Below are 16,108 nucleotides of genomic sequence, written 5' to 3' on the forward strand. Positions count from 1 at the left end.
ATACAATACATATGTGCCACCTCTCTGAAAGATATATAACATTATCCTCATTCACCTATGTTCATAGCCCTACCATTTTCCCCTTTCAAGCATTTATCCAATTCTCTTTTGAATGTTACTATTGACTCTATATCTCGACCCTTTCATGTTCCAAACGTACATTTCAAAACATAACAACTTTTCAGGTCAGAACAAATTCTCTTCATCTCCCCTCCATCGTTTGATTGTGAGTTTGTAGAAGCTCACAGTGAGGTGAATCTTGACAAAAGTGTGAAATATGACAGTGAATTGGCGGCCCATTATACATCTCTCCTCATTTTAATTTCCATTGATTGCAAAGGAAAAAATACACGAGGCAATGTAAAATGGGGCTGCCAATTCACTATTATGGATTTTGTACTTTTGTCTAAAGTTAAAATCTAGTCCCTTGAGATTAGAGTGGTGCTGGAAAAGCACAGCAGATCAGGCAGCATCCAAGGAGCAGGAAAATCAATGTTTCAGGCAAAAGCCCTTCATCAGGAAACTTTTCCAGCATCACTCTAATCTTGGTTCTAATCTCCAGCATCTGCAGTACCCATCTCTAGCCCCTTAAGTCTACTGGCTCAATCATGAGCCCCATGAAGGGAACTGGATGTTGTAAACCCAATGTGCACTGAAGCCTGCTGCAATTTCAATTCACATCATAGAGTACCTAGCACAATGAAAGTTGCAAAACTGTTTGAAAGGACAAGGTCTCAAGTTATGCTATTGGACTAATAATTTAGAGAATGTCAGTTCAACTCTCATCAAGGCATTTTGAGAATTGAAACTCCATTTTCAGAAAAACTCTGGAAATAAAGTCTGCATCAGGAAAGGTGATTTATGGTTGCAATTGCAATTTATGGAATTGCAATTTAAAGTTTCTTCTCATTTTTGTCAGTTATGAAAGACAAGTTGCCATGAATTTGTTATATTCAGGTTTTGAATTTAACTTGTTCCAACTTTTCTGGAGAAGGAATCCTTCCCTTCCTTGCCTGATCTGGTGTACATGTAGCTCCAGTCCCCACACTGACTCCTTATTTTCCTATGAATTTCCTTTGCAATAACCTTAATTACACCAAACTGTGACAAAGAATACCTTCTGGGCAACAAGGTATGGGCAATATATTCTGGGCTTGAATAACCTATTTAAAAGAATGCTAATGTGTCTCATAAAAACACAACAGTTCACAGACATCAGGCAGAACTGGGAAAGGACACCAAAATGAAAGAGAAGTATCTGATCATTTAATCTGTGTCAAAACAGAGACATCTGCAACACTGGACCAGCTGAATTGGGTATAGAATTCTCCCTGCCACAATGTAATAAGACAAAATAACTTTCAAATTGTATTCATTACTCCCCACCCCATTCCCTTTTCCAGGCGTTAGCGGTTGGCGTGATATTAATACAGGAAAGAGACAGACCTGAAGGTCATTGTGAAGAAAAAAAGAAACACCTGCCATCTTTCAACAGAAGGCTTTTAGTGCCAAGCTAGGGACTGCCGGCAGATGGAGTTCTTTCAGACAAATTGTCCATGCCACAGACAAGAGCTTATGATTGGTATTGGTGTAAGCTGCTTTAGAATTGTGACTAACAAAAGAAAATATTTCAAGCGTGATTGAATGTGCTCAGGATTAAAGTTGCTCAGCAAGGAACCAGGAAAGGGATAAAGTCTGACATGGATGGGACGAAGGGAGGCTGATCCAACAGCTGTGCCCATGGCAACGCTGAAGACACTCAATTACAGTCTTGTCAGCTATTTGTGAGCTTCTGCTGTTTCCTCAATTTGTCAGAAATTGAAGCTTTTTCCTCTGGAGGCCTTAGCAGGAACGTTTCAGAGAACCATCTCCGGGACATACGCACTAATCAACCCCACCACCCTGTGACTGAACACTTCAACTTCCCTTCCCACTCCGCCAAGGATATGCAAGTACTGGGCCTCCTCCACTGCCAAATCCTAGCCACCCAATGCTTGGAGGAAGAACACCTCATCTTCTGACCCTCCAACTACATGGGACCAATGTCGATTTCACCAGTTTCCTGATCTCTCCTCCCCCCACCTTATCCCAGATCGAACCTTCCAACTCAGCACTTCCCTCTTGAACTGTCCTTTCTGTCCATCTTCCTTCCCAGCTATCAGGTCCACCCTCCATTCCGACCTATCACCATCAACCCCCATGTCCAACTACCTATCACGTTCTCAGCTAACGTTCCCCCAGCCACACCCCCTTCCATTTATCTCTCAGCCACATAGCACCCCCCCCCGCCTCCCACTTCCCCACCACCCCTGCCACGTTCCTGATGAAGAGCTTATGCTCGAAATGTCGACTCTCCTGCTCCTCGGATGCTGCCTGACCAGCTGTGCTTTTCCAGCACCACACTTTTTGATTATCTCCAGCATCTGCGCTCCTCACTTTCTCCTTAGTAGGTTATGCCACAGCTAATAAGAACTGAACCAGACAGATCGAAAGGTCCCAGTTTAATTATCAGTCAGAGACATGTGAGCTTCCTGATCTCCGAGCTGGGTACAACAGTGGGTCACTGTACTAGTACACCAAGAGTGTTGTGTTCCACAATATTTCATCAAGCAGAAAGGTACACTCAGTTATACATTTGGACTATAAGCCTTGCTTTTATACTCAATAGTGGGCTTTGAACCCACAAACATGTGATTGAAGCTACTACTCATTGAGCCATATTTGACACCTTATTCCAGATAATAAATACGTGACCAGGAATGAATGAAAACAACTCCGTTTTACTATCCTAAAAACAAAGCTATGAACAAAACCATGAAGATGTCTTTCTTGCATGAATGCTTCACTGAAGACTAACCACAATCACTTGCACACCCCTGATTACATACTTTGCAAGAAGTATGTATTTTACAATCATTCAACAACACATAGGAAGAGGTCACAGAAAAAATCCTTTATAATTATATTATAGAGATGGAATGGTCAGCCACTTATAGTCCATCAATTACATAGGATGTTTATCCCTGAAAGTACAGCTCCCACTTACAGTAAAGTGCGAGGAACCTCTGAATCTATTCGTATACGACTGAACTGTCAAACTGACCATCCTGAATCAAATGCCATCTAAGCCTAAAGACAGAAAGGTGTGTTTCCTAGACTGTAATGTACAATATTCTGTACCTGGCAGAAACAGTTAGCAGTAACTCCCTATGCTGGGACTAATCAAGGCTAATTTAACATGGTCAAAAATCCCTCTTCTCATGAAGAAAAAGATTGAGATCAACTTTGATGCTCATTTAGAGGAATGTCATATTAACACATATGATCCAGACTTGATTTTGGAGATTGTCTACTTGAATGAGCAGCGACATGTAGAAACATCATTCAGAAAGAGTCAGTACCTTTAGGTGAGAAAAGTCAAAATCCTACAGAAATAGCAATTAAATTATTCCTGGAGGTGCTCTGCACTCAAACCCTTCTTCAAAAAGTAAGTAAATGGTCCAAAGAAATATTTGCTTAACTATTTTTTTTAAAAGTGTATATATTTGTAAGATGTGGATGTTGCCAGTCAGGACTCCATTTACTGCACAGAACTGGTTGCCTTAATAATGGAACTCCTTGACCAGCTGAGGCAGCTGAATGACTTCTTCAGCCCTTTGAGGGCAGCTAAGAGTCAGGCACGTTGCTGTGGAATTGGGGTCACACTTAGCCCCAGAGTGGGTAAGAGCAGCTGGTTTCCTTCCCTGAGGGACAGTTACTCTACCATCTGTTGAGCTTTCAAACAATACTACGTTTCCTGTTACTTGCTATTTGCTGTGCATGTTACTGCTGTCTTGTCACTTTGGCAACTGTAGGTCCCTTTACTAACCTCAACAGGCTGTTAGAAAGATAGTTGTTACTTAATGTATTTTTCTGTACAGTATTTTCCCTCATTGATGCCCCATAACATTGTTTGTTCATGCTGGAAAACTTTCTCCTTGCTGAGATGGTCTTTCTTTCCTGTGTGAGCTTGTAAAATTTATGTTAACAAACTATTTAACCAAGATGGGTACAAGACGCAGTCATTGGGCTCAGTAGGACTGGCTCTTTCAGTCACATCTAAAAATCCTGTCATGACTCACCACTGTGACCAGAACCCAGTGACAACAGCAGCAGCAACAACAACAACTTGTATTTATATAGTACCTTTATAGCAAAACATCCCAAAAATGCTTCACAGGAGTGAAAATCTCACAAAATCTGACACTGAACCTCATCAAGAGATGGTTCATGGTGACAGATTTTCAGAAATCTTGAGGGAGGAAAGGTAAGTAGAGAGGCAGGGAGGTTTAGGAAGGAAATGATGCAAGAGACTCTGGTCTCGACAGCTGAAGGTAAGAGCACCATTGGAGGAATGACAAAAGTCAGGGATGTGTGGGAGGCCAGAGCTGAAGAAGCACAAAGATCTTAGAGGATACCAGGGCTGAAGGAGGATACAGTGATCAGGCAGAATGTGTGAACATAAAGAAATTTTTGAGTTGTCAGGTCACTGAGCACAAGGATGTGTGTATGGAACTCGGTAGAAGTTGGGATACAATCTACTGATAGAAGATTCTGATATTGCTATAATTTGAAGTAACCCGAAGGAAGATGTGCAAGGCATACAAATAAAATGCGCACTAGCGATCAACAGCTTCCTGCTTAGACTGATTAAAGCATTAGGGAAGTATTTGAGTTAAATGTGCTGAATTACTGGATATGAGCACATGGCATTACCACTCATTAAAGATGAATTCACATAAATGTCTGAATCCAACCTGATGGCTGTGTGTTAAGGTTTTAAGGCTTTCTGAGTTCCAGGGTTACATACTCTCAAGGATCATCCTGGAGTATCCAGAACTTAAAATTAATATGCTAGGCACAGCTGTGAACAACCCGAGTGAGAAAAAGGACATTGTAACAATAGTGTGTTTGTTTCACTTTCTTGGAATGCTTTCATTACCACATTGAAAATACAATTGTAGATGGAGGTGGGATACAGACTGTTTAATCAGGCAAGTTGGTTAAAAACAGGAGCTCATGTAATGAAACTTTTAGGTATATATACATCACGGTTGACAACGCTACTTTTCCTATTCTTAAAGAGTTTCTAGTTGGGTCTCAACAAGGAAACCATATACTCCATGGGAAAGGATGTCATGAACAGAGAGGTTAGGTGGGAGGATGTGGGAGCAAATATTGAAAAATTGGCATTGCCCCTCTTCAATAGACCAAGAACAGGACTGGAATCTTTGTTGGTCCAGGCCATCTCAAATCACTCACTAAACTGACTGACAGAGGTCAATGGAAAGCATTGTGTGAAAGAAGAAAGAGATGATCAAATTGGCCAATGTGCTGAGGAGTGGCAGATGGAGTTTAATTCAGATAAATGTATTTTGGGAAAACTAATCTGAGCAGGACTTATACACTTAATGGTAAGGTCCTAGGGTGTGTTGCTGAACAAAGAGACCTTAGAGTGCAGGTCCATGGAATTTCAGAGGGTCACTCCGAAAGCTAGTGTGCTTCCAATTAAACCTGTTAGACTATAACCTGGTGTTGTGTGAGTTAAAACTTTATTGATCAGAGTATTGAGTATAGAAGTTAGGAGGTCATGTTGCAACTGTACAGGACATTGGTTAGGCTACTTTTGGAGTATTGCATGCATTTCTGGTCTCCTTCCTATTGGAAAGATGTTGTGAAACTTGAAAGGCTTCAGAAAAGATTTACAAGGATGTTGACAGGTTTGGAGAATTTGAGCTATAGGGAGAGGTTGAATAGGTTGGGGCTGTTTTCCCTGGAGCGTCGGAAGCTGAAGGGTGACCTTATAGAGGTTTATAAAATCATGAGGGGCATGGATAGGGTAAATAGACAAGGTCTTTTCCCTGGGCTGGGGGAGTCCAGAACTAGAGGGCATACGTTTAGGGTGAGAGGGGAAAGATATAAAAGAAACCTACAGGGCAACTATTTCATGCAGAGGGTGGTGCATGTATGGAAGGAGCTGCCAAAGGAAGTAGTGGAGGCTGATACAGTTGCAACACTTAAAAAGCATCTGGATGGACATATGAATAGGAAGGGTTTGGATGGATCTGGGCCAGGTGCTGGCAGGTGGGATTAGATTAGGTTGGGATATCTGGTCAGCGTGGACGATTTGGACTGAAGGGTCTGTTTCTGTGCTGTACATCTCTATGATTCTATGATTCTAAAAGATTTAATGAATAAATATCAATCAATTATACGTAAGGCTTTAATAATCAAAATTCCACATACAAATCTCTATATTTTAATGCTTGTAAAGATTGAATTTTACAGGACAGACGGAGACCTTTTGGCCCATCGTCTCTGTACCAGCTTCCAAAAGAGCTACCCAGCTAGTCCCATTCTCTGGCCTTGTCTCCATAGCCCTCTAAATTAATCACTTTTTCAAATATATATCCAGCACTCTTTTGAAATCTCCCATGCCTCAGGTAATGCATTCCAAATCCAAACAACACTTGAAGAATTGTAGAAATTTATCCTCCATTCATTTTTGAATGACCAACTCTTTATCCTGACAGCATGATATCAGAAATAGGAACAGATATAGACCATTCAACCCCTCAATCCTGCTCTATCTTTTAATAAGAGCATGCCGATCTTTTGTAGTGTTATTCGGTGCACCTATCTGCTTGGCTCATACTGCTTCCTTCCTTTGTCAATTAAAAACCTGTCTAACTGATCTTTGGATATTTTCAACAACCTCAGTCAGAACTGAAAAAAAATCATTTCAGACTCAAAACCATATCTCTATTTCTGTCTGCCAGACTTGCTGAGCTTTTCCAGCACTCTGTGGTTTTTGCATATTTCCAGCATTCACAGTGTTTTGCCTTTATGTTTTCTTAGTTTTCTCATACTAGGGTAAATTCATTGCCAATATTTTCAGTTTTTGTCAACTTTATATTGTTACTGTACAGGCATTTAAGTGGAAATATATATTTCAAAAGCCTTCTCCCAGGAATGTAACCCCAATTCATACCATTGCATCTGTAGTAAATTATATAGTACTCATAATGTTGTTTCACATCATGTTGCATTTTCCTGGAACCAATTAACTATGTTATGCAAGGGCCTCCTGCAATTAAAAGCCTAGCTCAGGACCATATAACAATGCAATCAGCATCCTGTAAACAGTACGTCGAAACCCCACTGCGTGAGGAGATTGCCAAATGATTGGAGGCAACATCCCAATGTTGGCTAGGGAAATGCTTTATGAAACAAAGAGGAAGCTGTGGACAAGGAAGGGAACCTTCACGTTCAGAACAATGCTGTAGGTCCAGAAGTCCAGACTGCTCCATATTTCCAAGCATTGACGCACATCTGCCAGTGGTACTACTAGGCCCTTTGCTAGGATCCACAGCTCCTAAGTGTGAATTGCTGTCCTTTATCAGACAGCAAGCCCCCTGGCAGACACGTAATTAGTTGCTACTTGTACTGTATGGCTCTGACGCTCACCATCTGCATAAGCAGAGACCCTACCTCATCCTCATTTTCAGTTACAGTGGCAGAGCTCCTTCCAACTCTGGAAAATTCCACCCCATGTTTCCATTGCTCACAGCAGTCATTCTACAATCACACACTGTACCAGATTTACATTTAGCACTAAACTGCTGTGCACTTGTCCCAGAGGAGAGCTTGCATCATTCTTACTCATTCTGTCTCGGCTTATAGCTTGTATAACAAGCCTTTGCCTTGTTGTAGGTTGGAAACTGACCTTTCATCTCTGGGTCTGATGCCATCTGTAGCCAGGACTGAAGGAACAAAGATGGTCTAGGTTTGAATATCTCCAATAGAAAATATATTTAAATGCTCAATTCAATTGTTATTGATCAGTGAGTATACATAACAGTTTTGAAATACATTAGTTAGATTTCAAGAACCAATAGGATAAAAATAAATCACACAAATAAATAAAATATTAAGAAATAAACAGATGTACCAGCTTGGTGAGTAATCTGTTAGGTTGGTGATTAACGCTCAGAAAAAAAACCCATTCAATTCCCCAGAATCATGTCATAGTGTTAATTAGCATCATTCCCAAATAGAAAAATTATATCATGATTTGATTTTGGAGCTGAGGACTGTAAGAGCTTAAACCAAAGCAGAGGTGATGTAATTAACCAACTGTATCATATTCCATAAATTTCTTTAGTGATTCCATGTCAATAAAAGCTAACCATGGACACTTTTCAGCAGGGATCAAGGTACGGTAGTCAGGTTGATTTCTCTTCCTCCCATGCTAGAGCTGATTACAATTGTAGCATTCCCTATGAAGAATTGCATGGATTCTTCATTGGAGCTCCAATGCCTATTAGATTTCTGCGCAAAGATTTCAAGGCTCCATTAGTGTCTTCCCAGTTCAGTGTGCAGACATTTTAAATTAAGTTTAACATGAATTCTTTAAGGTTACAGTTTTCAGGTTATCGTATCCACTCATAGATTTCCACCCCAAATCACCAACAACATCAGTACAATATCACTGCAGAGCCTGACCTAGCTGATGACACAGGGCCTAAGGAACTGGGCAATCATTGCTTAACCCAGGTCTCATGCTCAATACTCCAGTGGTATATTGAAAAAGGATATGGTCTCAGCAGCACTGTATCAGCTCCAGTGACAGATTACCAACCCTCAGAGTGACAGACGACCAACACACAGTGTTAGATGGGATCTTACAGTTGTTTTAATGCAAGAAGGGACCTCAGAGCCAAAGAAGAGTGAACCCTTGCCCTGTGCAAGCCTGGACGAGAAACACTAAATCAACTTGGGTTAAGGATAGAGTGTAAGACCATCCTAGATTGTATGGAATTAGAATGCAGAATGTACTCAATGAAACATTGGGAAACTTTGCACTATTTTGAACCAAATGTTGCTTCTCATTGGGTAGAATTTGCCTTCATTTTAACATAAAATGCATTTACAGTCTGTTTAACTTTCTTTTCCAAAGCCGCCTTTTCATTGATAGACTATAAATGTTCTGTCACTTGCTTTGTTCTAATTATTATAATGAATTTATACTCCCAGCTTTCTGGACTAATGACTGTTCCATCTCTACTGATCCAGAGCTAACTTTTGTTTGAAGCCCACTTGAGATCCCTGTGCTCTACCAGTTCTGGCCTCTCATACATTTACATACAGGGTAGGCAATGGCTGAGTGGCATTATCGCAAGACTATTAATCCAGAAACCCAGGTAATATCTTGGGGTCCAAGTTTAAATTTTGCCATGGCAGCTAGTGGAATTTGAATTTGAATTTAATAATAATCTGGAAATAAGAGTCTAATGAAGACATTGTTGATTGTCAGGAAAAAACCCATCTGATTCACTGATGTCCTTTAGGGAAGGCAATCTGCTGTCCTTACCTGGTCTGGTGTACATGTGACTCCAGACGCATAGCAATGCGAGTGCCTCTCAAATGCCCCCTGAGCAATTAGAGATGGACAATAAATGCTGGCCTAACCAGTGATGCTTTCATCCTGTGAATCAATGAAAAAAACCGTTGTCATTCAAACATTGGCAATTGGCAACCATCCCTTCAACTCAGTAGATTTTAAAATCCAGAATTTCTTCCACAAATGTCATCCTATCACTACATCTCTCTTCCTTGCTTTACAATTATCCTTAAAACCTTTCTGTTCAAACTATCTAATATCTCTGCATGTGACAAGTATGCTTTATTAACATTCCGATGAAGTACCTTTGAAGGGTTTACTATTTTAAAGAGGCTACATAACTACAAATTTGGAATATTGAGTGAAATTGATTGTTAGACATATTGCAACATAACTTATCATGAATTAGGAGCTTGTTTCATCTGATTGACATCAAAGGAAAAGAAAATTTGTTGGGTTAAAATTAGTGGTCAATTCAATATTTTACACTATACATGGAGACCAATTTCACTTCCATTTATTTTTTAAAGGTTAACATAGGCAATGTGTCCTTCTGACGGGTGACCAATCATAACCTGCCAATTTCCTGAGTGGTCTTACAAGCCAGGTGGCATCCCTTTAACCATGTTTAATCAATAATATGCTGAAATTTACTTCTGTGATAATCATTCCTTACATTTTTATTCTAATTCAACCTCTAAGAAATGAGTAAGAAAGCCCATTTGAAATACCAGAGGGCCCCTCAAAAGACCATTGTCAGGAAGTTGCAACTAGCTCTTCCAGTTAACACAGGAGGAACAAAATAATATTAGCCAACCATTGATAATTCATGATCACCCAAGTTCGATCTGAGATGCCAAACCTTCAGCCCCGATTAACCTATGGCATAGACTGAGATTTTGCAAAATCTAGGTCACAAGATTCGATTTGATAATTATAGTAATTCCGGAAAGGAATCTTTCATTAGGTCAAAAGTATGCAAACACTTGAAGAGTATAAACATTGCTGCAGTAGGGACATTGAATTAATTATGTTTATGTTAATTCTTATGAAATGAGCATCACTGAAAGGCATTGATTCACTGCCCTGAAAGGATTTACTGTCCTTGTACTGCTTTCTTGAACTGTACTGACCATACTGACAAAAACGGACGTCAGGATTTTGGTCCAGCAACAATGAAATCATAGAATATTAAGTGTCCAATTCAGAATAATGTATAACTTGGAGTGGAATTTTACGATTGTGGTTATCCAATGCACTTGCTGCTCTCACCTTCTACTTGATGAACATAGAACATAGAAAAATACAGCGCAGTACAGGCCCTTTGGCCCTCGATGTTGCGCCGATCCAAGCCCACCTAACCTACACTAGCCCACTATCCTCCATATGCCTATCCAATGCCCGTTTAAATGCCCATAAAGAGGGAGAGTCCACCACTGCTACTGGCAGGGCATTCCATGTCACAAGTCACAAGTTTGGAAGAAGCCATTTAAGAAGACTTGGCAAGTAATAAATTCTGAATTAGAGTTACACTATACTCACAGCTTATTACAAAAAAATGATTTTCTATGGAAAAAACTTTTCATATATCTCCTAGGAAATATTCATATTGTGTTTCTTGATGTGCTCCTTTCATGTCTTATCCAATCTGCTGTTTGGCGCATAATTTTCAAAAATGCATTCAAAGGCTATTGGACAATGGCAAGAAAGCAACAACACAACCAAATCTGATCATCTTTTAAACTACTTAATGGCAATCTGGCTGGAGGCCGTAGTTTATTTCTCCCCCTGCCCACTGGCAATCTAGAGAAACTGACTGCAGAAATAGCATTGCAACCTGTCTGAAATGAACAAGCTTGCACCAAATAACACTTTACATTCAAATCTATCTGCAAAATATAACTCAGTTCCATATTGTGCATTAGCAAGCAGAACTTAAAACATTGCTCCAAACCTTGAGGAACCTGCCAAAAGTAATCATGGCAAAAGTAAGCTATGAATTAATAATATTTCATAATTGCAAATTCAAATACTTATGAAATCAGATTCCAGTAATCCAAAAATGTAACTACTTGATTCAAAGAACCTGAAGGTCAATGTTACCCTTACTGGATGCTTTGATATCTATTTTGTATTTATAGCTTGTAGTTTTGGTTTTTTGTGTGATTGGGCAAAAGGAATATTTCAATATTATCTGGAAGAGATAGCAAAAAAAAACAGCTATAGACAGTCAGCAATATCTAGAACAGTGGGTGAAAGGAGCACTCAGAGAGAGTGAACATCATCTTGCATCAGACTGCAAGGGAGCAGCTTTGACCACAAAGCTATAAATCTTGGGTGAATCTAGAAGCTTACACCACTTATCTGGGAGGTGGAGAGTTGTACAACCTAGCTTCCCAGAACAGGCCTCTGATGAGTTTGAAAATAATGTGAAGAAAGCAATGGTGACCACACATAAAATCTGTAAAGTCATTGGTTGGTGAGGAACTGCCATTAGGATTGCCTTTAAGTTGCTTCAGATGGCTTTATCAATGGAATACAGAGCAAGGAGGTTATACTGAACTTGTACATTTTATCTGTTTGACCTCAGCTGGAGTATTGTGTATAATTTTGGGCGCCACACTAAAGGATGGATGTGAATACATCAGGGAGAATGCAGAATTGCAATTACAAAATTAATTCCAGGGATGAGAAACAAATGAGGTTGAGGATAGATTGGAGGAAGGTTGGAACTGTTCACCTTGCAGAGATAAGTAGGCTAAAAGGTGACTTGATAGAGGTTTTCAAAATCCTGGGAGGTTTGGATTGATAGGGACAAACTGTTCCCGCTTGTTAAAGGATCAAGCATGAGATGGCACAGTAGGCAGCACGGTGGCACAGTGGTTAGCACTGCTGCTTCACAGCGCCAGAGACCCGGGTTCAGTTCCCGCCTCAGGCGACTGTGTGGAGTTTGCACGTTCTCCCCGTGTCTGCGTGGGTTTCCTCCGGGTGCTCCGGTTTCCTCCCACAGTCCAAAGATGTGCAGGGTCAGGTGAATTGGCCATACTAAAATGCCCGTAGTGTTAGGTAAGGGGTAAATGTAGGGGTATGGGGTGGGTTTCGCTTCGGCGGGTCGGTGTGGACTTGTTGGGCCGAAGGGCCTGTTTCCACACTGTAATGTAATCTAATCTAATGTAATGTAATCTAATCTAATCTAATGGCATAGATCTAAAGTGATTTGCAAAGGTGAAAAATGTAAAGTGAGAAAAACCTTTTTGACATGAGCGAACAGGTACAGTTACAACGTTTAAAAGACATTTGGATAAATTCATGAATAGGAAACATTTTAAGGGATATAGGCCAAACTCAGTAAGGTGCAACTAGTTTAGTTAGGGAATATGGTCGGCATGGACTGGTTGGACCGGATGGTCTGTTTCCATGTTGTCTGACTCTATGACTCTATCTGAATAAGTGGTTTGAATCTATGAGTGGTTTGGGCATGAAATGCACTGCCAGGCAGTGTGGTGAAACAGAATCAATTCAATAAGGTATTGGATGATAATTTGAATAAAAATCATTGTGCAAGGGTATGAGGAGCAGAGAGGAGAATGGAACTAAATCAAAATGCCTGCTGGTGAGCTGGTGCAGACATAATGAGCCAAATAGCTCACTTCTGTGGCATAACAATTCTGTGATTCTAATATTGACCCGAACAAACCCCGGATAATGATAAGTGTCTTTTTGGTCTTTTCTCAGTTTTCTCACTTACAGAAAACTTAGTCTGTTCAGCTATTCCTATTAAATAGATCCTCTCAATTCTGGTATCATCCTTGTAAATGTTTTTTGCATCTTCTCCAACACCTTCATGTTTGAACATATAATACAATGAACAGAATTTTGCAGTCCTCTATATTCTGAAATTGTTCAATTTATTAAATTTACACAAGGCAGAGATTAGAACATGTGGAAATAGAATATGGGGACACAGTATGAAATGAGCCTTGCCAAACATTATGAGTGCTAGCTTGGGAATTTGGTGCAGAAAGGAATTCAGCGCAGAGAAGTGGTTACAGCTCTTTGTCTTTTCATTCAACTTCTAAAGGCTGATCAGTATTCAAGGCTTTAATTAGGTAAGCAGGGAGATAATTGTGAGTTTTTAACATTTTGTCCCTGTTAAACCTGGGCAGTAATTTAATCAGTTCTAGGGGATACAAGTATTGAGTTAAATTAACAGTTCGGTTACACTACGTGGGGAATTACAGACAACAATTGAGTGATATTTCTAAATGTGAAACCTAATTGTTGAACTTAAACACAATAAAGATGTAGGACAGGTGATGTACTTCATCTGTAACATGTGGAACTTATGGATACTCATAGCAACTGCATCTGCAAAAAGTGTCTGCCGTTTGAGGAACTGCAATTCTGAATTAATAGATCAGAATCTTTCGTTCTCTCTTATACATCATTTTATATAATTGTAACAACAATGACAATTACTGGACAAAACGTACTCAGAAAACTAATGGAACTAAAGGCTAACAAGTCCCAGACAGCCTGTATGCTCGGGTCTGCATTAGTTATGGTATTCAAACATTCCACAGATTTTCCAAAGGTTCTAGCGGGTTGGAAAACCATATTTGTAGCATTAATATTCAAGTAAGGAGAGAGACAGAAAACGCAAAACTATACACCAATTAGTCTGACATTTGATATGGGAAAGTTCCAGAATACATCATCAAGGAATAAAAGTAAACTTTTAGTGTTGGAGAAAAAAACCTAGTTCTGACAGCATCTGTGGAGAGAAAGAAGTAGAGTTAATGCTTTAACCACTATTGACTGTTGTTCAGAATGGAAAAGAGTTGGAAAGGATGGCTTTTATGGAGTTGACAAAGAAAGAAAATGAGTGAATAGAACAAATGGTGAGGATTCCCAGAACAAAAAAAAAACAAAGGGGTGCAAGATGCAAAACAGGTACAACAGAAGTTAGGCCACTTTTGGAATATTGTGTGCAATTCTGGTCTCCCTCCTAAAGGAAGGATGTTGTGAAACTTGAAAGGGTTCAGAAAAGATTTACAAAGATGTTGCCAGGATTGGAGGTTTTGAGCTATAGGGAGAGGCCAATTAGGCTGGGGCTGTTTTCCCTGGAGTGTCAGAGGCTGAGGTGACCTTTTGGATGTTTAGAAAATCATGAGGGGCATAGATAGGTTAAGTAGACAAGGTCTTTTCCCTGGGTGGGGGAATCCAGAACTAAGGGCATAGGTTTTGGGTGAGAGGGGAAAGATTTAAAAGGGACCTAAGGGTCAACGTTTTCACACAAAAGGTGATGCGTGTATGGAATGGGCTGCCAGAAGATGTGGTGGAGGCTGATACAACTACAACATTTAAAATGGCATCAAGCTGGCTACATGAATAGGAAAGGTTTTGAGGGATATGGGCCAAGTGCTGGATTAACTTACAATATCTGGTCAGCGTGAATGAGTTGGACTAAAGGGTCTTTTCCATGCTGTACATCTCTATGATTCTATGACTCTAAATAGTGAATAGTCAAAAGTAGACCAGCTTTACTGAGAGCAAATCCGTGCAAACAAGATACTGGTGAGGGAGGGGATATAATCAAAATGGAGGACAGTGTTCATGCTCTGAAGTTGTTGAACTCAATAGTGATTCCTGAAGGTTGTAAAATATTCTAAGAAGTTAGTCACAGAACATTTAGAACATCCTAAGACTTTCAGGCAGAGTCAACATGACTTTGTGAAAGGAAAATTGTGTTTGACAAATTTAGTTTTTTTTAAAATTTAAAACATAAGAAACAGGGGCAATAGTAGGACATTTAGCTCCTCAAGCCTGTCATTCTATTAGATCATGGCTGACCTGCCTCAATTCTCAACATTTGTGTCATACCAATACCTAACACCTTCACACTTCAAAATGATTGACCTACCTATTGACTTTCTATGATCCATCTCCACAATTCTATGCAGGAGATAATTCCAGATATCCACTATATATCTTTAAAGAAGAAATTTCTTTGCATCTCAGTTTTAAATATCCCCTTATTCTGTAACTATATCATCGAGTTTGAGATTTCCTCATTAGTGGAAACGTCTCTGAACATCTACCCAGTCAAACCTTTGCAAAGTCTTATATGTTTCAATAAGATCACCACTCATTCAACTAAACTCTAATGAATAAAGGCCTAATCTATTTAGCTGTCTTGATATGTCCACTTTTTGAAATCAAGGAATTAGCCTAATGAATCTCATTTGAACTACCTCCAATGCCAATATATTCTTTCTTAAATATAGGGATCAAAATTGTACTCAGTACTATAGGTGCCATTTCACCAACAGCCTGTATGATTATAACAAAAACTCTATAGTTAAACTCCAACCCCTCCAATTGGCAATAAAGGCCAAAAGTCCATTTCCCTTATTAATTAATGGCTGTACCTACATGCTAACTTTGTGTTTCATTGGTGAGAACATACAAATCCCTCTGTGCTGCACATTGTTGGAATCTCTCCATTTAAATAATAGACTGTCTTTTGATTCTTCCCACTAAAATGCATGATCTCACACTTTTCTACATTAATTTCTGTCTGCTAGGTTTTTGCCCACTCATTCGACTTATCTATATAACTTTAAAATTCTATATGTCTTCATCACAATGTGCCCTTCCAGTTTT

This window comes from Chiloscyllium plagiosum, unplaced genomic scaffold (genome assembly GCF_037043375.1).
Source record: "Chiloscyllium plagiosum isolate Xiang-an unplaced genomic scaffold, Cpla_swu_hap1 HiC_scaffold_30, whole genome shotgun sequence".
Taxonomy (NCBI): domain Eukaryota; kingdom Metazoa; phylum Chordata; class Chondrichthyes; order Orectolobiformes; family Hemiscylliidae; genus Chiloscyllium; species Chiloscyllium plagiosum.